This window comes from Mixophyes fleayi, chromosome 6 (assembly GCF_038048845.1).
Source record: "Mixophyes fleayi isolate aMixFle1 chromosome 6, aMixFle1.hap1, whole genome shotgun sequence".
Lineage (NCBI taxonomy): Eukaryota > Metazoa > Chordata > Amphibia > Anura > Limnodynastidae > Mixophyes > Mixophyes fleayi.
The window spans coordinates 80699482-80713488 of record NC_134407.1 but is presented as its reverse complement, the minus strand read 5'-3'; the positions used below and the strand labels follow the sequence as shown (position 1 = coordinate 80713488).

General features: G+C 39.3%; 1 protein-coding gene across 2 annotated transcripts in view; it reads left to right on the top strand.

Moving 5' to 3' along the window:
• Nucleotides 1–14007, top strand: part of MYH10 (myosin heavy chain 10) — a 107175-nt gene that overhangs the window by 20386 nt on the left and 72782 nt on the right. The window lies entirely within an intron of this gene.

Sequence of the window (14007 nt, the reverse complement as noted above, 5' to 3'; positions counted from 1 at the left end):
TGTGTGGCGTTTTAAGACTGTTACCGTAATCTTGTGCATACTTTCTGCAGACTTCTAGTGTAGCTGTCAGTGGACCAGGAGGTACAAGGGCAATATATAGCTGTTGGGTGGAGGTAGGAGAGAAATAATTAGAAGCATTTAACTTTTGGCAAAGGTCTGATGCACAATAAAACGTTATTGGCTGTGTACTCTTCAAAATAGGTGTTTTTAATTGGTGAGTGAAAATCTAATTTTGAGGGCTCACTGCTTAATTTCATGAAATTCCATGTGCTGTGTATTTCTCTATATTTAGCTACAGAACAAACTAAAGGTATTTTTTTAAAAAAAATTACTTTTCTTGCTTGTTTTATGTTATATGGTGATTTTCGGTATCGGTTTAGAGGAACACAAAATGTGTTATACTAGTAATCTTAATTTGGCAATTTTAGATTTTAAGAACAAAAACAGCAGTGCTTAAGGAACTAATATCTTTAAAAAGTTAAAATGTATCTTTATTTAATTTACATTTTTAGATATTATCCTTTTTTCCTGTACAAGGTGGGATTTGCTATTTTCCGAGGTCTGTGTTTTGTCACAGGAACATATTTCAGAGCTAGCTTGCCAAAAAGTGTGTATATAAATTCTAGTGTTTATGGAATTTAATGTATATCTGTCTTTATAAACCGTATTTGTTTTGTCTGGTAAGTCAGTTCCTGAAGCATCTGTGTTTTAACCATCTGTGTTTATTAGCAGAAGTAATGACGTGTTGTAATAAGTTTGTACATTTTATTTTACATGTTATGCATCTAAGTCTGCCCCCACCCCCACCCTCCCAATATTTGTGAATTTAGGGGGGCGGCAAAACCAATGGGTCTGATGGGTGAGGACTAGAAGCCAATCGGATCATTTGGATGTTTATAGCAGAACAGATTTAAGAAAACAAGTGTACGGTTTACTCCCTTAATTGATTAGTACATGGGTAAAGACAGTAGATGCAATTGGCGCAATTGCAACATGAGAAAGGGGAATAGAGGCAAGTGAGGAGCGTTCGATAGTGGAAGGAGCAGGGCACACCTGTTGCCAAAACCACACCCAAGTTCATACCCATATTGGTTACCTGAAATTGGGACTCTTCAGTGGATATTGGGATTGTTTACAGGTATGGCAGTTCAGTCCCTGAATAGCACAATCGTGATTTGTTACTCTGTTCGTGCCATTGTGGCAAGATTGTGGTGCCAAAAGCACTTCTGTACAAAACGAAGGTTCATACATCAAACTTTTTATAAATATTCTTCAACTTTTACATAACACTATTCACTTGTAAAACTAGCAGTGTTTTTACACATTTTTTTTTATTCTCTCATGATTTACTTACCACAGATGACTTGCTGAATGGTATGTTACAAAACCTCATCCCTGAGTGATCCAGTAAAGTGCATTCTTATGAATATTGGTTCAGCTCACAAAATGGCTGCCTCACAATGCCTCAGTGATAGCTTTGGTTCCTAGTGAATTGACAAGGCTGCATTCTTAAAACTATCGGATACACTTTATTAAGAGACAAAGGGCAGACTCGGTGGGCCAAGTGGTATTTTATCTGCCATCAATGTTCTCTGTTTCATTATGTTATTAATCTATGCTATGCAATGTTTAAGGAATTTGAAAGCATTGTATAAAACACAAAATAATCATTTTCCTTCCAGACTTGAAAACTGGGTGACAATTGCAATTGAGATGTATTGAAGTGCCCATTTCCATGTAATGTGATTAGTGTTTTCCCAGCCTGGTCCCACTCTGGAGCACAGCCAGCAAACTTCAAACTGACAGAACAGAAAGCTGACAATCGAACAGGGCTTCCCATTTCATGTTTCCTATGGTTCCAGCCTGTGAATGATCTATAAACCCTGCAGTAATCACTGCAAACTTGCAGGGGGAGGGCACTCTCGGGTCATAGGGCCAGACCTCTAGCTTTTCTCCCTCAGTCAGCCTCACAACCTCTCCTCCCTGCCACTTCCTTCCAGACTCCCCACCTCACAGTGTTTGTAATGTCTGGCAATGCTTGGGACCTATTGTCTTCAGACTGTAGACTTGCTTAACCCCTTGACTGCCAAGGCAGGAAAATCAATAGTCCTAAAAGAGATCTTTATTAACAGCAAATGCACGATATTCTTATTGTACAAAACTGTATGTTGCAGCATAAAAATACATGTATATTAAACTCTGCACATACAGATCATTTAGCCGTATAGTGTGAATACTAAATTAGATCACACCATAGTTACACTGTGGTAGTGTCACACTGATAGATGGGATATAGTGATGGGAGCTAGATCACTGAGACATGTTCCATTTTTGGGATTTTGTTTTATCTTGTGCAGTTCATGTTCTACCATATGCTTATTTCCTAGCAGGACTGTCAGAAATTCTCCCTTGCTGTGTTTTATTTTATTTATTTTTTTTAAACTAAATTTAACTATTTTCTTTAAAATAAATTAACCCTCACAACCCAGATGGCAGTGCCAGGGGCACACTTTTTACCTCTCAAACTCTCGGTTTGCAGTTGTTGCAAGTCAGACTAGCTGTTCACTATCTGCAGCTGCTCAGACAGCTGTAAATGCTACTCTACTCTACAAAATGTAATTGCAAAAACAAAAATGCAAATTAAATATAAAAGAAATAATCACAGTGATATTTATTAACATATTATGCAGTGCTTTACAGATCATATTTAATTATTCACATCATTCCCTGCCAGTGGAATTTGACCATTTATATTCCCCACTACACGCATAAACACACGCACTAGGATTAATTTAATCATAATCCTATTAACCTACCCAATATTTGGGAGCTTATCAGACCTGAAGATACTTTTGATGGAGGTTCTCTTTATGGGGAAGTATTTGTTCCTAAACCCACCAAAGTTCCTGTCAGTAGGCCTACTGGAGAGCAGACCTACACATTTCGGGGGGAATTCAATTGGCTGCGTTACACTCAAAAGTAATGTGGCCTGCGCACTATTACCGTTACTATGTTTATAATGCACAATATTACTGTTATTACGGTAATTCTTAATGCTCCAGGTACCGTGAGCAGAAATCTGTGTTAAGATTACCGTATGAACTGTACTAGTACGCAGGCCGTATAGTACTTTCGAGAGTAACGCGGTCAATTGAATTCCCCCCATAATATGACTGTGGAGAATAGCTTTCTGTGAGATAGATAAAATTGTATACAATGTCTTGGACTTGTATTTATGTTTGTGACAGTATAGAAATTCTTACATTAAAGAAAAGCTTCACTAAAATGTTTTATTGTTAAAACAATCCCAGACTAACAAAATGGAGATAAACACCTTGAAGAACAATGAATAAATATGTAAAACCGCGCAAACAGTGATTGGGCAGCATGAAAGCTCATTCAGTCAATATCCTCAGCACACTTGCACTGCTTACTGTGTTTATTCATTGTTCTCCCAGGTGTTGATCCCTAGAGGACTGACTGTCACCTGGTTGAAGCAGGCCTCAGTTCAGCAGATGTGCTATGTAGTGACTGAGGGCAGAGGGTTGTTTTGTTATAAAATAAAAATAAATAACATTTAAAGAAAGTTTATTTATTAATTTTCTTTTAGGTCGGTCTCCACCAAACACTTGTCTTTCTTAATATTTCCAGTTTCACTCACAATGTAGATAATTTATCACAGGATACTTACTCATATCAATATTAATCATTCCAAGTCACTTTGTATGTTAAGTTTAGTTTCCCTTTGTTTTGTTTTTTTAGTTATAAATGTTTTTCTCGTACAAATCACGTTTTCTACCATGAACATTAAGATGAAATAGGACATTTTTCCCTGTTACACAAGTTTATGCATCAGCCAAATATAGCAATAGGCATGTAGGAATACAAATGTAAAGGCGAAACTATTGTAGTAATTTGGAATAAGTATAACCAATTGATGCATTTTCAGAGTTTTTGCAGCTCGCTTTGTGATATTTGAAAACCGTTTGGTTAGATGGTAAGTAAAACGTTAAATAAGTAAACTTTAAGGAATTTGGGCGTTTGGATCCAAAAGGCTGGATGGCGAGATGCCTTAGATGTTATTACAGAATAAATTTCCTAAGTTGGTAATTTAAAGTCTGGCTGTTGCCTTCTTACAGTGGAGGAGTCCGTTGTTTGGGACTGTACCAATATTTAAACAATAGCCTATAAATTCACTAGGGACCAGAGACAGACGGCACTCTGTGACAGCCTCTACTGTAGCTCAGTGATGTTACTAATTCCCAGGGAGTTCACTAATTCACTAAGATCTGATAAATATAAAGCTTGATTTGACTATAGTGCCTTGAATCCGAGGGGTCTCCTCAAAGGCTCCAAGAGTCTAGCACTGCTCTCCTACTACCACTTGCCAGATTGAAACAGACAGTGCTGCTGTCTGTCCATTTGCTCTGTGAACTTTCTATTCTTGTGGATGGGAAGATCTCTAAGATGGGATATTGTCACCACCTCAGTGTGTTTGAAAGAGATTCTTTTTAGTAGGAGAGAGAGCAGTGCTGTACATTTGCAGCCTTAGAGGGGACCTGCCAAATCGGAGAAACGCTGGAACTAAAGGTACAGCTGTTTTTTGTGTGTTTTTTTTTTTCTTTGTATGTCTTAGTGACCTTCATATGCTATGAATTGGTATTGTCAACCATGTATGACTTGTGTCCCTTGACCTGTCATAGTACTGGTATTAAAGGCATTTGACATTCATTGACTCACTCCGGGTGCTGGACAAGTCTTTTAGTCAGTATAACAATGATCCGCATATGGCTGACAGAGCTGTTGATTTGCTAGAAATCTGCTCGGATATCTTGACATTGCGTCTGCCAGTCCTGGACAGGCGCCATCTTTATTTAGCTAGCAGATCCAAGCTTGTGCATTCCCCTGTAACAATACTAGCTCTGTTAGATATTTTGGCTGTGTGCTAGAACTGGCAGAATACAGTGAGCTGGCATTAAGACCCAGTGATAAAAGTCTTGTTATGATCGCACAGATCTGAGTCCATTATGGAGATGCATGTTCTATGTTGGGTTTTACTTGCAATTACACCATTGCCGAAACTGAATCGCTTCCCTTTAATGCTAGGTGCACTTTTCTTTAACCATAAATAGTAATGACCTAATAGAAGTATATTTTTCCAACATTACTTACCTCACTGAACTGTCATAAATAGCTAATCATGTGGTGGAGGGGGTCAATCTCCACTCCTCTGGTAATAGAGATGAAACCATCAGTCACACAAATGTGACTGCTGAGAAGACGGACAGTTTTCTCTGGCAATTAGGATAGGAGGAAAAGAAAAGGAACTTGATACAGTGATGTGCAGATGCTGTAACATCTGAATGGTTATAACAAGATAAAGGCGCAAATCAGTACTTACTACTTATTGTCATAGTACTTTCAGACCATTTTCCAGAATTGCATCTTGCTAAACAGATTGTCCATGTTTCTTTCATGCATTGAGAATTCTTAAGTTGTGTGTTGTATGTCATGAATCTGCTCATTTATATAAGCTTCATACTTAAGAATACAAAATGATGCTTCTTCCCCATGTCACTCTTTTAAGGGTTCCTGCACCGTGTCAAAAAAATTAAATGCCTCAACAAAACCTTTTACTTTCTATTGGTATTTGACGGTATATATAATAAAGTCAATGTTGACAGCACACCCCATGTGTGACAATGACATTGCTCTTTCTGCAATGGTTTACTACTTCCTTGGTGGAAAACAGCTGCATTGGTATGTAATCTTTCTGCCTGTGATGCTTAACTACAACGTGCACGGAGGGCCATATATCCATATTGCTGGAACAGTAAGCATCCTCAGTGATCAGCAGCAGATATGCAGGCAAGATTTGGCAGGTTTCGCATAAACACTCTTGTCTCTCGAAACATCACATTATGTTGTCCGGAAGCATGACAATAATCCTCTTTAAGGCCACCTCAAGACTGACTTTTGGTACTTACTACTACTGGTAATTAGTATTACTAATTCCTACTTAGGTCCTTTTAGCTCATCCTCACTGTGTGCCAAGAAAAGAGCTTTAAAGGTGAGCTATTTTTCTTCCCTGCAGTTGGTATGACATTTTTAGTTACTAATAGTGCTGGGAATGTCTGTCTATACAAGAATGAAGTGACTTTATATTTGTAATTTATTTTTACAGCTTACCCATTGCCTGTACACAGTGGGCTGAACTAGGGATGACCAAAATACTGGTCCTATTGTAATATCACAATATGTCTTTGTTTATGCCTGCAAAAACAATTTTATTGTTTGAACGGCAGTCCTTAAAATCAAAGATCAGAAGACCGCTTTATCACAAAGACCATCGTTATTTTATTATCGTTTATTTATGAGGCGCCACAAAGGGCCCGCAGCACCGTACGCAGAGCAAGGAACAACAGTACAGGGTATCAATACACAGCATACAGGCATAAAGTGCAAAAGGTCAAAAATTGCAAAGTCAAAGAGCTAAGAGAGACTACCAGTGCACAGAAGGAGTGGGAGGAGAGGAAGTGACTGAAGAAGGAGGCTGAGCCTGAGGCCACAAGTGGGGGTACCTTCAGCAGGAGTCGGGCAATGGTGGAGATGCAGAGGCAGGGGAGAAAAGTAGAAAGAGCCGCAGGAGTCAAATGACGATGATGAGAAAAGAGGGGTGAGCTGGGGACAGCAAACATGATGAAGATGACTTGACTATGGAGGGCCCTGCTCAAGAGAGCATAAAATCTAAAGGGGAGACTTACCGGAGGCACAGAGAGGGAAGAAAGAGTGATGCGGAACAGAACTCTAGGGGGAAGAGATGATCGCAAGGAGGGAGGAACAGAGAGGGATAGGTAAAGTATGGTAAGCGTAAAGGGGTAGTGAGGAGGGATAGGCTAATCTGTACAGATGTGTTTTGAGGGAGCATTTGAAGTGAGGCATGTCGGGGGAGAGCCTGATAGAACTGGGTAAATCGTTCCAGATGAGGGTGGCAGCATGACAGAAGTCTTGAATGCAGGAATGAGGGGTGGTGACCAGATGGGAGGTGAGCTGTAGGTCGTTGGAGAACTGTAGAAGGAGTATTAGTGGAGATGTAGGGAGCAGGGGCATTAGAGAGGGCTTTGGAGGGTAAGGAGTTTTTTGCCTTTCAGTTCTTTACAGTTGAAATTAGTTTAATTTGTATTAGTGATCTTAATTTTATTTTCGGCTTGATTATATCTCTTCCTGTTCAAATGTTCAAAATAATCCAGCCAAAGATGTGTTTTGGTTTTTGAGGTTTCTCATGTCTCGGAGCACTACAGTTTCTAACAAACTTACCTCTACTAGTGATGGTCAGGTGTCTAGGGCTCTCGAAGAGCTTTGGAGGTGTTCAATGCTCATTGCAAATGTATTGAATGGCTGCAATACAGATACCTGACAAACTGACTTCATGTGGAGGCAGGAGTAGAAAGTTCTATAATAGGAAATGATAACCTAATATAGATAGATGCAAGTTTCATTTTGTTTTCTTCTTCTTTTAAAAAAACAGATGTGCTTGATACTGAGGTAACTTGGTTTTCATCATGTGAAAATTCTGCTATAATAGAGTTAGAGGGGAGACATCCAAATAATAAGGTCTGCAGAATGAAAACCAAATGTGGCCACACTATTTGATACACGTCCAATAACTTATTCGTACAGACTAAAGTAGCTCTCAAAACTCTGGATTTCACAACGTCTTTTGAAGTCCTTCTTTCCATTCGATAACGTTCCAGCGAGGTGCAGGAACATGTTAGCTTTTTGATATGTTGTGTATATCACTTGTCTACTTTGGCTTTTGAATGTTTTGTTGCTTTTTTGATCCATGGAAATAATGCAGTATGAACGCTGTCACAGTGTTTATTACCTCCCTGGCTCCTCTTAGTGTATTTAACCAACAGTTAGAGCCAGAGGTGAACTGCTATTGTAAATCATGGTGAAAGACCATAAAGCTACATTTCTTTCTTTTCTTTATTTTTGAGTTTGCTAAAATTGTAAATTTAAAGCTTTTTTCTGGAAATACCATTGATGTCTATGTAAAATATGAAAAATATTTGCGTGAAGGAGAACTAAGAACACAAAGTTTTGTGTATGACATGTCATAGCACCAGGTGCAAAGCACTTTCTCCTTTACAGGTAAGATCTGTTTACTGAAAAGTTTGAATATCCACTACATTCAATTTTGGACAACTCATAAAGTCACTCCTACTTTTGTTAGGTCCATATAGTGCTTTAGTGTTGGGAGGCCTCAGTAGCCTGAATTGAGCTATATGAGAGCTGCATGCAGAGGAGAGCTGTCAGTGCTGGGGATTCAGTCAGCTAGGATGGAAAGTGAATGAATGCAGCTCTTGCTTTTATTGGCTGCCAGTTCTGTTTGGATGCTGCATTCAGGACACCTCTCCACACCATTCACTCTCTCCAACTCCGTTCTTTTACCAGACTCCACTGTTCCTGTCCTAGCTGTCAAATGCAGCGCTCCAGATAGCGTTGTGTGGCCAGGATAAGATCGCCACTTAACGCCTGTATGTGTGTAGAGATTGTTCACTTTTATGCAATCTACATACAGAGGGCTATTTGCTAACATAGCTCAATGAGTAAATGTGCAGTAAACCATGGACTTTGGTGGCCTTGTGCAGTGTGTGCTAGGCATTGAACTATAGAGTATGGACAGGAGGCTTAGGCTGGACCCCATGAAGCATTTATTTTTCTCCATAAGATGGCAAATTAAGTCCTTTTTTAATTGTCATGCATTTTAAAAATATATTCATTGTATCCTTCTCTGCATGACAGTCTAAGTATTTCCATTTGTGGCGTACCATGCATTCTAACTAGGTACTGTTGTGCTAGAAGATTGCTCTCCACCACAGAGATCCCTCAAAAATGTGCCCCTGCCATAACTAAGAAGAGAGCACTTTTGCTATATATTGCTTGTAATACCATTATGTTCACATAGGGCAGCTGGATCGGTTGAATACAATAGGCAGCTTTTGACTTAAAGGCTATTATGCCTAAAATAATCAGCATAATAGCTTTTTTGAAATGAAGGAAGGAAGCAATAGCAACATCCCATTAAGGTTGAGATTGTATTCTCCTCTCATGATCTTCCATTGCATAGGAACAAAGCAAAACCCTTATTAGGAATCATTTGTTTAAAACCAAAGTGCAGTTTCAGTGTGAACTTATATGTCCAGAACCTGATAGCAGGAGAAGTGTGTGTCTATATAGATACATAATTATTGTATACAAGTCTTTGTGATGGAGTGTAAATCACCTACAGCTTTGGGCTGCACAATATTTAGGCTGTAATATCACTGGATATTATGTGACATTGATGTCACTAGTTCGTACTGAATTTGCCACACTCATGAATTTTCAACTAACAAATGTCTGCCTCCTTTATTTGTAAGTAATAGATCCACTGTAACATTGTCATTGTTTTATGGACTTTAATTTCCTATTTGGAGGTGAGAATGTGTGGCTTACTATCTGTTCTGTATCATGGATTCCCTTCCCATTGGATCTATCTAGAGTAGGCCACAGAGAGGGATTCTGTAAGACTTGCAGCCTCCTTATTTTGGAGACATTAAAGACATGTGGAAGTCCCTTTGCCAATAGTTGTCTTTATGTAGCTGAAACAAATCCAAACTTGATCGCTGGTATAGCCGGATCCAGTAGGTCTCAGTTTAATGACAGGGCAGACTGTCAGGTTTCAACCAATTGGCTTTTCTAATGGTCCCCATAGATATCTACCTAACAGTCTCATATATGATATATTTATCAGGATCACTGATCATTGCTGGCCAACACACACAGCAATTTGGTTATAGCTACCAACTTGGTCATGTAAAGAGCTATATATATGGGTTCCGTCGACTTGCACCAAGCTGAGGTCTTTGTGATGGCTGTTCAATCTGTTCCCATGCAGTAAATGGTCCATTAACTTAATCTGTCATCAGGCAATGCGATCATGCATTCATTTCTGTAATTAGCTGCCAGGTCGTTAAATGTCTTAAGCATGGAATACTATTGTACTTCATATACAATATGTTGCAACTATATTAGCTTGCTGGTGTCACACACTGCTTTCTGTTAGCGCAAACTGTGACTTTATCTCTTTCTGTGATGCAAAAAGACTTCATCATGAAATCCATAGGCTTGCTCTGAGATCTCTAGTCTCTATTCTCTACCACACCGTGCTCTATATACCTCTCCTCTGGCCTCTCACTTGTTAGCACTGTAATTCCTGTGGTGCCTGAGCGAGCCACACTACTTGTCTAATGGAATAACAACAGAGTGGTTTCAGATGGCAGCAGTTTTCCCACAGGTTTTGCACTGGTCTAGTTATCTAAGGAGTTCTGACTAATAGAATATAACAGTTCTATAAGTGCCAGAGTAGAGCTCCCACAGGGATTTTGCCTTTGGAAAATATTAGAAAAGAATATTTAAAATATATTTTTGAAACTATTATGTAAAATTACATATTTAATTCAACATTTTAATTTATTTAATTAGATTAACCAAGTCGTCTCTCTGTTTGTTCCAAGGCTCTTTTGATCTAGGGAGAGTTTATAATCAAAAGATGTCATGACCAATATTATTCTCTGGTTCCTAGAACATGAGCTGCATCCTCATGAGCATTGACTCACAGCCCACAAAGTGGCTGACTCTGAAGGGTAAGTGGTAGTACAAACAGATGGCCAAATGTAGGTGCACAAGGTACTTTTTTTTTTTTTTTGACAAAAGGTTATCTACAATTTAAAAAAAAAAACCCCGCAAAACACACACACACACACACACACACACACACACACACACACACACACACACACTATGTATACACACCGATCAGTCATAACATTACAACCACCTCCCTAATATTGTGTAGGTCCCCCTCGTGCCACCGAAACCGCTCTGACCCATAAAGGCTTAGACTCCACAAGACCTCTGAAGGTGTTTGGCACCAGCAGACCCTTCAAGTGCTGTGTGTTTTGCGAAGTGGGGACTCCATGACTTAGACTTGTTTTTCCAGCATATCCCACAGATGCTTGATCGGATTGAGACGTGGGGAATCTGGAGGCCATCATCTTCAACTCTTTGTCATATTCCTCAAACCATTCCAGAACAATTTTTGCAGTGTGGCAGGACGCATTTTCCTGCTGAAAGAGGCCTCTGTCTTCAGGGAATCCCTTTGCCATGAAGAGGTGTACTTGCTCTGCAACAATGTAAAGGTACTTGGTATGTGCCAAAGTAATATCTACATGAATGCCGGGACCGAAGTTTTCACATCAGAACATTGCCCAGAACATTACACTGCCTCCGCTGGCTTACCTTCTTCCCATTGTGCTTCCTGGTGCCATCTCTTCCCCAGGTGTAGGTGTTTACAAGGTGGACAAGGGTCAGCATTGGTACTTTGACTGGTCTGAGGCTACGCAGCAAGCTGTGATGCACTGTGTGTTCTGCCACCTTTCTATCATAGCCAGCATTAACTTTTCAACTATTTGTGCTACATTAATTATTCAGTGGCATTGAACCAGATGTGCTAGCCTTTGCTCCTCATGTGCATCAATGTGTCTTGGGCCCCCATGACCCAGTCGCCAGTTCACCATTTGTCCTTCATTGGACTTCTTTTGGTAGGTACCAACCTCTGCATACTAGGAACACCTCAACATGACCTGCCATTTTGGAGATGCTCTGACCCAGTCATCTAGCCATCATAATTTGGCCCTTGTCAAAGTCGGATGCTCACGCTTGCCCATTGTTCCATCAACTTCAAGAACTAACTGTTCACTTGCTGCCTAATATATCCCACCCCTTGATAGGTGCCAGTGTAATGAGATAATCAGTGTTATTCACTTCACCTGTCAGTGGTTTTAATGTTGTGACTGACTGGGGGGGGAGGAGGAGGTTGTGTATATATATATATATATGTGTGTGTGTGTGTATATATGTATATATATATATATATATATATATATATATATATATATATATATATATATATATATATATATATATATATATATATATATATATATATATATATATTGTGTGTGTGTGTATGTATTTATTTTGAAAATTTGCTAAAATCACATAATTTGGTTATTTTTTTGATCCTACATTATTCTTAACCTCAATATCACTAATTTCAAGTCATTTGAAGTCAATTTTGACCACCTCACAGGTCACAATATTATTTTCATACACTTTCAAACAGAGATTGCAGCAGTTCTTGCCAGTGATAAGAGGAAGGCCATTGTCGTGCCTGGGCATAAGACCAAAGATCCACCTCTTATGTGTGGAATTATTTTTACACAAATCTTGACAACAGTTGTCTAGCCATTTGTAGCATTGCAAAGCCACAATTAGTAGAGGAAGGGACCTTAACCATCTAGGATCCTCATCCATGTTACGGTATTTGAAGAGAGTTCATGGAAAGCTGTTGGGAAAATCAGAAACTTATGTTAAAAAAATAACAGCAAGAAGTCCAGCATCAGCTACTTCCCTTCACTCATCTAGATCCCAGCACCTGCAATCTACACCCCCAACACCTTCGTCATCAATATCCCCACAAGTGATGGGAGTTAGTCCTGCATCCACGTTGCTAAGGCTTGATAACTCCTCCACTAACCATGATTCCTCTGAAGAATTATTGAGTGTTAGTCCCACTGCTGCTGCTGGGGGTGGATCTTCAACCCACAAGAAGACTACTAGTAGTTTGCATCAATTGACTCTTAAACAATTCTGTGCTAGAGGAAGAAAGTAAGAAAGCTCTCACCCAGTCGCAAAGCGCATCACAGATGCCGTGGGGACTATGCTATTATTAGATCTTCGTCCAATATCCACTATTAATGCAGCTGGTGTTAGACAATTACTTGAGGTCTTGTGACCCCGTTACCAGATTCCATCACGACACCATTTTACTTGAAAAGCTATTCCTCACCTTTACCAGAAGGTTCTTAAAAATGTAATTATTGGGCTATAAGATGCCATTCTAGCCACAGATATGGGGACAAGCGGAACTGGGCAAACTAAAGATTATATGACTGTGATAGCCCACTGGTTTGGTGATTCGCCTTCACCAGCAGCAGCAGCAGCAGCAGCAGCAGCAGCATGTACCCAAGTACATCACATTTTTCTGAGGCAGGCAACTCTGTGTATCATCTGCTTCACTAAGAGGCATATTGTTGTTTTTATATGCACGCTGTTCTGGACTGGTGCATCAGTGTGGGTTCACTGGCTAACTTTGCCCTGCATGCTGTTTCATCTTTGCACGAGAGACTGGACAGATAAGCTGTTTTATATTGTGTTTTATGTACGAGCATATTATACTTAAGCTGCAGCTGAGGCTACATTGCCTCTTTTTGTATTAAAATTTTCTATTACATTTCACTTGTTGTGATGGTATTACACTATATTGGCTTCTTTTTGAGTTTTAGCCAATTCGAAGTGGTGCTATTATTCTGGGAGAAGACCCTGCTGGAGTCAGGACGTTACATTATAGCGGTCTGTTACAGACCACATTTATGTGAAGGTCTATGAGCACTTATTCAAGGCTATTTGAATTTGAATTTCTGGTACGGGAATTGCACATTTGTGGACTATCCCAAAGATGTTACACATTTAACGCACTATGTTGGCGCCCCTTTCTCTTTTTGTATTTTATTAGGCTAATACCTGCAGATAGGTGTCGATTGTATTGGGAGCTGCCATCTCATGTACTGAGTATACAATTTTTTTGTCACTATCACTTTGTGGTTGCACATTTATAAGCGCCTGTGTAGCTTAGAAATTTGGTGGGAATATATATATATATATGTATATATAGATAGAGATAGAGATAGATATATATATATATATATATAGATACACATAATAATTTTATTACTGTCAATAGTGTTATCGAGGATAAGGTCACCTCTAAAAGAGAGATGGGTTTTCAAAGAGCATCTAAAGAATTGAAGGCTGTGGGGAAAGTCTGAGCGTGGTAGG